Consider the following 9095-nt stretch of genomic DNA (forward strand, 5'->3'; position numbering starts at 1 on the left):
ATTTGAAAACTTTGCCTTGATGCTGAGAGCCATAGCCAAGTAGGAATGACACATGGCAATTTCCTTGTCAGCCTACCCAATGTTGCTTAGAGGGAGGACTCTCCATTGTGGAAATGGGCTTGCCTTGGACCCAGGTCATTTGCAGTGACATTGCATGAATGTTTGAGAGTTTTGATTTGAAAGGTGACCTTGCTCAGGGATTAGGGTGGATCCGGGGTTTAGGGTGAACCCTGCTGGGAATAGGGCATATATTGAGTTCCCATTGAGTTCTCGCGGGATTCAGAGGGTATTTGGTATGCAGAGCCCGGTAGAGGGTGAATTTTCCCCAGAACGTGCATGTAGAGTGCCGGTGAGAGTTGGGGAATAAAGAGTTGCTGTTTTAATCTACAAGGCTTTTGTGGTGGCTCGGTGATTTTGTGCCCAGCCAGACTGCGGCACCTTGGCATAATTTTAATAAGGGTTAAATGACCCTAAATTCTGTAATGATCTGATGGAGCTTACTGGAATTTTTTTTGCCCACTGTTGGGCCACTCTCAATAATGTGCCAATATGTGCAAGAAAATGTATCACGGTGCACAAAATGTCTGTGAAATAATGCAGAGAGAAAATTATTCCATTTATGAGCCATATCTTCCAACACCAGCTCTCTGGATGGTCTTGAACACGGGGGGTTAAAGTGGTAATTTACTTTCCAAATTCAAGTTGGAATTAATTTTCAACCGAGCCGTATGATTCTTTTAAAAGCTTATAACATTATTTGGAGCAAAATGATAAGAAGAGAGAAATAGCTAAAACATGCCTTAGTAACCAGGATATGCCCTTACAAAAGGGAAGACAAGAAATTGATGCTGTTAAAAGGATAATGTACTTTTCTTTTTCTTGATGAAAGATTTCTCTCCCAAGAGGTACATGGTCATAGCTATTTTTTTTTTCGATCAAGGAAGTGATTCAAGTGATTCTAGTTGTTGAACTACCTGTTCAGCGAGGGACATCACCAGAACACATCCATTACAAGAACATTTCAATGATTTTATTTTTTTAATGATCTCATCAAAGCAGAGAAATTAGGAGTAGAGTTTATGCAAAATGGAACAGTGGGGATGTTAATGATTCTTCTTGGGAAACTGATAGAATAAGCCACAGTTTGATAGGCAACTCATTAAATAGTCTCACTTTGTGTGGTTTACTTCCTTGAGTCATACCTTTTTAAGATTCCAACAGGATGTAATAGAGGAAAAGACAGACCCACACGCTGGCTCTAAACCCCAGTAGCCTCTCCTCTGTGAAAACTTCATCAAGTGATGGACCTCAATATCTTCATTCTCATCCAGTCGACGCGGAAGTCAGGTGAGATTTCCTGATGTCTTGGAACTTTGACTGAGGTCCAGAAGCTGAGGAACAAAGGATATGAAACACTCATGCAGATTTAAAAATGAAGCCCAAGCCGTTGGCTCAGGGGTAGTTTCACAGTTCATCAACTACTTTATGAGAAGATGGAGAAGAGAAGCAGAGTCTCTTTGGAAAAGAGAAGAACGGAAGAGTGTGCTTCCCTCACCTCAAGTCCATTGCTTGTAGAAGAGAAGGTTCTCAAAAGGGAAGTTTAACCCCTGTCCCACCTGGGAGTTGGGCAGCTGGGATCCCATGATCACTCGGGGACTAACGTTGAACATGGGGAGAGTCTTCACCCACTGTCTGCATCCCCTTCAAGTCCTCTACTCAGTGAAGTCTTCCCTGACCATTTAACTACAATTGCCTTTTAGAAAATCCCATCTCTCTCTACTGTTTCATTTTTTTTTCCTCCATAGCATACATTACTTTCTAATTTATTATGTAATTTGTCAGTTATTTACTTAATTCTCTATTCCTCCCAAGAAGGTAAATTTTATCTGAACAGGGTCCATGTGTTGTCTGTCACTATATTCCAAGTGCTTTGAATGGTACCTGGGGAGTGGTAGGGCTTCAATACATTCTTAAAATGAGTTAAATCACAACCTAATGCCTATGTCCTTGCGATTTGAGAGATGCAGTGCACCTGACCCTCTGGGGGGGGGGGCACACTGTTTTGAAAGGCCCTGAGGACAGGAACTGAGCAGTCTACAGTGAGATAGTCAGGAAAAAAATATGGGCCAAGTGTGTGCAGAGGGTTGAAATTGGCTCAGATAATTAAATAAGTGGGTCCAAAAGGACAACCCCAATCAGAGAAGGACCTGAGAAGGAGTGACCAGTGATCAGCAGAAGGAACATCCCAAAGGTAGGAAAGAAAACACCACGGAGCCATCAAGAAGGGTTCTCTGCGCCAGCATTGGTCAGTTGCCACAGTTAGTGGGCCACCAAGCCCAATTAAGGTAGGGATCTTTCCTGTTGGATGGGATCTTTCCTGCTCGTCCCTCTCCCCTTCCTGCAAAAACCCCGGAGGAAAGGGAGCCAAATTATTCACTTGGATGGAGAAGTGGAAGAGTGAGGCAAGGGTTTAATAAGGATGCTGCTGGGGTCCTCACCTTCCCACTGTAGGTTTCCAAGCCAAGCTCGAGGTGGGTCATTGTAAATCTATTGAGAGAACAAAAATTTGATTTTAGAAAACACTGGACTTGCAAAATACCTCCCCCAAATAAGAAATCCTTATATGTGAAAGTGACAACAAATGATGGGGAATCCATTTGATGTTTTACTGAACTTTAATTGTTTTTAAAAAGCAGGTTTTAATGGCAAAGATGAGAAGCAAAAATTAGCTTTCTTCCTTTCCATACCTTACTGAGCCAGCTTGTCCAAAAAGCCACAGATGTGTGAAATAAGCAAGGGAGGGCATCTAAATTGCCTAGCATGCTGCATGGCACACAGTAGGTCCTCAATACATGTCTATGGCTGGTGGTAGCATCAGTCTTTGCAGCCTTCCAGAAATATCCCCCACTGGACTTCCAGTCTCTGCCACGTGTCCCTACTCAGTTTGTATGTTTCTGTATTTACTGTCTCTTTCATGGACATTTCTCTGGTATTTCACAAAACAGAGACTAGATTTCCTTTTCATTTTCATGAGTTCTAGCAATAAACATGAAGATTTATAAGGCAGCCGTAATTATCGAGGGCTTATTAAGATACCAGGCATGCATAATTTTATCTCCTGCTTACCACAACCCTAAGAGGTCATTACAGAGTATAGAAGAGTCCTTTCAGAGCCTATTGAATTTGCCTGAGCTGGCCCAGCTGGTTTGCAATGTGATGTGGGAATGCAGAGCCAAACAACCAGCCAAAGAAACTAGCTGGGGCTGCTCCCCGATCCTGAGAGGAGAGTCCTGCTCACAATTGGAATATGCTGTCATCCTCTACTGCACACCTTATCTGCAGATTCTTTTTCTTTTGTGGAATCAGAACAATTAATACAGTTCCCTTCGCTGAGTTCCTTGCCCGGAAGGTAGAGTTTGTAATCTCATCACAGGTCTGTAAGATGAAAACCAGCTCTCCTGGTTCAGCAGGTAAAATCAATGCTTCAAATAAAAAGCCTTGAGTCTCAATTATTGAATGCAATGGTCCAAACAAACTCTGGTTGTCCAGGCAAAAATATCGGCAAGAATCCCTTTGTCTGTTTCTAATTAAGCCTATCTCCAGATCCCCTGCCTTACTCATCCCACTTGGATGAGTGTTTAAGTCATGAATCAGCAGGCAGGGTCTGGTTACTTTGCTTTGATTGAAATGCTCCATGGCATTGTGTTCCCAGAAGCAGAGCTAAGACTTGTGACTGATAGCCACCAGGATAGACACCTACAAGTCAGCAGATCACATAGTTTAGCTGTTAGTAAATGCAGAGCTTAATCATCTTTAAACACCTCACATATTATGTTGTATGTATCCTTCTTCAACCTCACTTCTTCCCCCTTCCCAATTAGTGCCAGCTGAATTAATGAGTTGCTCCTCTAGTACATAAGCTCTCCCAGAGAATGAGAAAGTACAGGGAGAAATATTTCCATGCCTCTAACCAGGGTACAAGCATTTTCTCTCTTACAGTGCTGCTTTCTATCCAGCTGATAAAAGGACTTCTATTATGACTCAGCCATCTATGGGCATGTGGAATTTTATTAGCTCTTCCTTTGTCAGTAAAGTGGAATATAGGTGTGCTAGCACATATAACAGGCACATCCTCAGGAAGAACATAATTAACAATTCAGATTTTTATTTTCTGATTATCTGTAGATTTATTGCTCACACTTTAGGGAGACACTGGATAGCAGTCTGATTTAAAACTGTTCTGTCCTTGTATGGGACTTTATATCTTTTCCAATCTTTCCTTTGGCCCAGGGCATGGAGATTAGATTTGGTTTCATGAACTACTGCTTCTTATCCCTTCCTGCCTAAAATCAGAATGCTCATAAGGCAGCAGAAAGAGACCTGGTAATATATACCAATAGATCGGACTGCAGATCTTGGGATGATGTGACCTTGGCCTCACCTTTGCTTTTGCACACACTGCCATGATGATTAGGCCCAGGAAAATTGCTAATCTTCTGGAAATGGCCTCTTCTGTTTCCTATCACCCAAGTAATTGTGTTCTGAACACAAGTACATTTCAGGAAAAACACATGGGGAATTGTTCTCTGGATTTCAGTGAGCATCACATCCAGATCTCTTTTAAAATTCCTTTTGGATCTAGTTGTTTTGAATATTTCATGACTGTATATATTTAATTAATTTACACTGTCTTTCTGGCATCGTTCTTAATGCGTTCATGATATTATTTTTTTGTTAGACAACTCCTGGCTGGTGATGTCAGTGGCCCATACAAGGCATGTTGGAAGACCTTGTTAACTTAGCTAATAATGAAAGCTAGTGTTTTCTGAGCCCCTCCCCTGTAGGACACGGAATCGAGTCCTTAGGTATGCTACTTCTGGTCCTTATCACAGCCAAGTCAGGTGTGTATGATCATCCACGGTTTGTTGAGAGAGAGAAACTGTGACTCACACTGTCCAAGATGCCTTAGAAAAGAATATATTGCATCACTGGCAGAGCTAGGGTTCCAATCTAAACCCACCTTGTGGTTTTCACCTATTACCACCTACTGAGTTTCTGAATCTCTGGGCCTCGTTCTTTCCTATCTTTACAAATGGGAAAATAATACCTGTCCCTTTTATTTTCCTGGGACAACACAGAAAGCAATTGAAACAATACTCAAGAAAATGCATTGTGAGCTCTCTAGAGCTACAAATATGAGAGGTATTACTATAAGGAGACAGACGAAGTACACAGAATCTCCAGACAGTAGAATCTGGAATCTTTAAGGCAGACCAAAGTAGGAAGACTAACAAGATACACTGGCAACTAAATCATATGTCCTTCCATATACAGTCCTGCCTATATCCTGGCTTGAAAATTAACATTTTTCTTGGGGCTAAAATTTTTGTAATTTACTTTGCAAATTGTGATGGTGATCTTCTGACTGGTTCTAGTGCTCCCATCCCACATATATAAACAATAGTCTTCTAATAATAAAAAAAAGGTTCAAAAGGACCAATTTATCCTTGAAATTTTTCCAGTAAAAAGTAAAAGATTTTGGAAGTATTATGCAGATCAGGCCTTGAGGCACTTTAAGCCTCCATATTGCATTAAAAAATTAAGTCATGAGCAGCACATGATTTTTGGACTATTACCATTCAGAAAAGCACTGGTACTGCCCCTCTCCCCTCCTCTTTCTCCATTGGAATCCATAAAACATGAGTAGGCCACATAAGGCCCTGGCTAACTATATCACTTCTCTAATCACATTTCTTCTTAACACATTCATCAGGATACTGAGCAGAACTGTGGGTATTTCTTTGACCTTTGGTTTGCACATTAAACTTTCCAGCTTTTGAATTTTTGAAATAAATGGTAATGCTTGGGGAAGGACTAACTGGGGAGTGAATGAGCATGGCTTCAGGCAGGCCTGCCTTGTGGGGTTCCTGTGTGTTTGCTGCTGCCTGTAGCCCCTTAAATTTATAATCAGTGACAACAAACTCTATTGAAGAGAACCTCGTACAAGCCTGGGCTACGACTTTCTTAGTCTAAGAAAAGCTTATTGCTTGGGTGACACTAAGATTCAACACTGGAACCACTTGCTTGCCATTCCAGTCCTGCTACACTACAGCTGGTGCAGACTGCAGTGGTGTATCCACTAGTGCCGTGGTGTATGGCTTAGCAAGGAAAAACCCAGTGTGGCAAATGAGCAAAATATACAGTGAAAGGGGAGGAGCAATTCTACTGGAGAAGAAATTTCAGAATACTAGTATTGAAAAATATCATACCAATACATTTGAAAATTACAATGAAGTGAATAATTTTGAAAAGAAATTAATTACCAAGTCAAGAAAAATAAAACATAAGTAGGCCTATTAATATGAATGTTTTCTATAGAAGGTTATCTCCAGCATTTGAATGGACTTTGCTCCAAACTTATAAAGTCTGGTCCCTGTGTCCCAAGGAGCTAACATTCTGAGAGACAGGCTGGATATATAAAAACTGGGATAAAATCTAGGCATCAATAATAATTCTAGCAGTAATGACCACTATGATCATAATAGATACCAATCATTGATCAGTACTGATTTGGGCATTTAATATACATTATCTCACTTCCTTTATTACTTACACTGAGCCCATGAAATGCATAGCATCATCCCTACTTTATAGATAGGGAACATCTATAAAGATGCTTTATAGATGCTGAGAGAAGGTTAGGGATTTGCCAAGGGTCATCTTGCTAACCATTGGTAGACCTGGGTCTGTTTGACTACACTGGGGGTTTGGGTACATGATCTGATTTAGGGCCAATGTGCTCTTCAAGATTAGGAAGGCAGAGCAGAAAACAGTAAATATAAGCTTTGATTTGGGGTGACTGAAAGAAAAAAACATTTGACGAGTTTCTGTGACTGAGAAATGTTTCTATTATTTTCAGTGAAGGTTGTTATGTGTTCTTGCTGTTATACCTGAAATGTAATTTCATTTAAAAGTGATTACCATAACCATTTGCAGAGGGCACTGAGTAAGATCATGGTTTCCCTACCCCTTCTGGTTTATAATTTTTATAGATTTTATTGCTTTTCCCTGCATGTTTTTTATATCTGGCTCTTCGAATACCTCTTTGTTTGGATCAGAAATTCTTAAAGGTTTGAGATAGCACCTTGTCCATTTTTGCTGCATGGTAGTTAACTGATTCATTGTTAATGTGTTCAGAAATACAAGGCCCATCAACTGCCCATCATTGCTTCCCAGGTGCCTGCCATCCAGTATGGCACATAGTTGGGGAGGAGAAATATGATTGACCCCATGAAATGCTTGCCGTGGTGCTGAGCTGAATAAGTCCAGTTGACATGTCTTCTTGTGCTTGAAAAAGACAAGAGAAACCTGATTTTTTCCCAAGAGGGAAGTCCATCTGTCTTTGTTCCCATCACCTACTTTGGTTTCTCCAAATGTGGAGCCATCTACAGAGAGCCAAAACAAACTCCAGCATTGTCATTGAGGGACTTGGGGAATTGGCTGTGAGCAATCCAAACAGGAAATGAGGTTCAACGTTGCCTGTAGCATGAAAACAAAAGAAAGTGAATAGCAAGTTGTTTTCAGCATGGTAAACTTAACTTTATGGTTTTGCACCCCACTAGATTGCAAAGTCCTTAAACATAGGGGATTGTGCAACAAATGCGATACCTTGATTCCTTCCCTTAAAGAATAAAACATTCATTCAAATGAAATGGGACCATTCATCAATATTTGCTGAGCACTCCTTTGGGGCTGAACTGCTGTCTGCCATGGTCTCTGCTGTCATAGATCTCACTGCCTAGTAAGGAGCCAATTGGCTAATGTGTGCAGGAATTGGTTGCAACTATTGAACAACAAATTTTAGATGAAAGAAAGATTTGAACAAAAGATTTATAAACCAAAGATGGCGGAGAAAGTTTGGGCAGATAGGTCAAATGAGGACTTCAAACTGACAAACCTCTTGTGCTCCGGAATGAAAATCTACCATGTTGAGTTTTCTGCCCTCTTCCCCACCTCCTGTCTTCGTTTTGCCCTCAGGGCTCTCCAGGGCCTAATGGATTGTTAAACATTTTGATTTCTTTGGGAAAAAAAAAATGTTAGCATCTTTAAATGTCTTTTTTTTTTAATTCAAAGAGAATGACAAATTTATACATGAGACTGTGCAAGCATAAAAATGGGATCCAGAAGCCAAATAGGAGGAAGGGAAAGAAGGTAGAAGAAACAGTGAGAAGCCATCTGTTCAGAGAAAGGGGCATTTCCTTTAAAACAAAACTAGATGGAGGTGATACGTGTGAAAGGCCATGTTTTGGTGGTCCTAACTTAACTACTAGGTAGACTAAATGTACTTTTTCGTTCCATAAGGTCCTCTGCCTCCTGAGATCTTCCTCCTCCCTTTCCAGATGTACACACACACCTCACCCCAATCCAGGCCACATGGAGACCCTTAATAAGTCTAAGTACTACAAAGATGGCTATATGTCATAGAAATTAAAAATAATATTCGATGGTAGTTTATAAAAATATAATTTTCTAAAATTCTCTTAAATGTAAATATTAGCCAATATCAAAATGCGTTTCCAGCCTTCATTAACTTTTCCTGTTTCTGAGACTCGTGCTTTTCTGGTGCCCTAAGCCTGTGTTTGGCTTCCTCGTTGAGAATCACCGCTCGAGTGGACTGTCTTCTGTTTTCTTCACCCACTTCCCCACTTCCCTTGCAAGGTCATGCATGCAAAGCCCCTCCCTCCATTTATTGACCAAGGGGTTCCTCTGTTCTCTAGTCCACGGTTTATTTTCCCCTCATGTTTTAAGCAAACTGAAGACACGTTGGCCAACTTTGACTCCTACAAAGATCAGAATACAGAGCAGCTTAATTCTCTTCTGTCAACCTTCCCTCCCCTCTCTCCTTCACTTGGGGTCAGACCTGTAGGACAGACCAATGGCTTTTCAACATCTTCCAGCTCCTCACTTCCTTTCACATAAATATTCCTCCTAACAAAATCCTCACCTGCTTAATTCTGTCTTGCACTTCTCCGTACAGGTTTAGGGAATAAACTCTCCATAGTTCCTTGGGGCTTTCTTCCTAAGGGACACTCAGA

General features: G+C 40.9%; 1 long non-coding RNA gene across 1 annotated transcript; it reads right to left on the minus strand.

Annotated features, from left to right (window-relative positions):
* Positions 1-1015: 1015 nt before the first annotated feature.
* On the minus strand, positions 1016-7551 carry LOC144366191 (uncharacterized). Its single transcript, XR_013425124.1, has 3 exons — positions 7420-7551; positions 2499-2547; positions 1016-1391 (listed from the first exon to the last, which is right to left on the minus strand). It is a non-coding gene; the product is annotated as an uncharacterized LOC144366191 (long non-coding RNA).
* Between the last annotated feature and the right edge of the window lie 1544 nt (positions 7552-9095).

Source organism: Ictidomys tridecemlineatus, chromosome 1 (genome assembly GCF_052094955.1).
Source record: "Ictidomys tridecemlineatus isolate mIctTri1 chromosome 1, mIctTri1.hap1, whole genome shotgun sequence".
In the NCBI taxonomy this organism is placed as follows: Eukaryota; Metazoa; Chordata; class Mammalia; order Rodentia; family Sciuridae; genus Ictidomys; species Ictidomys tridecemlineatus.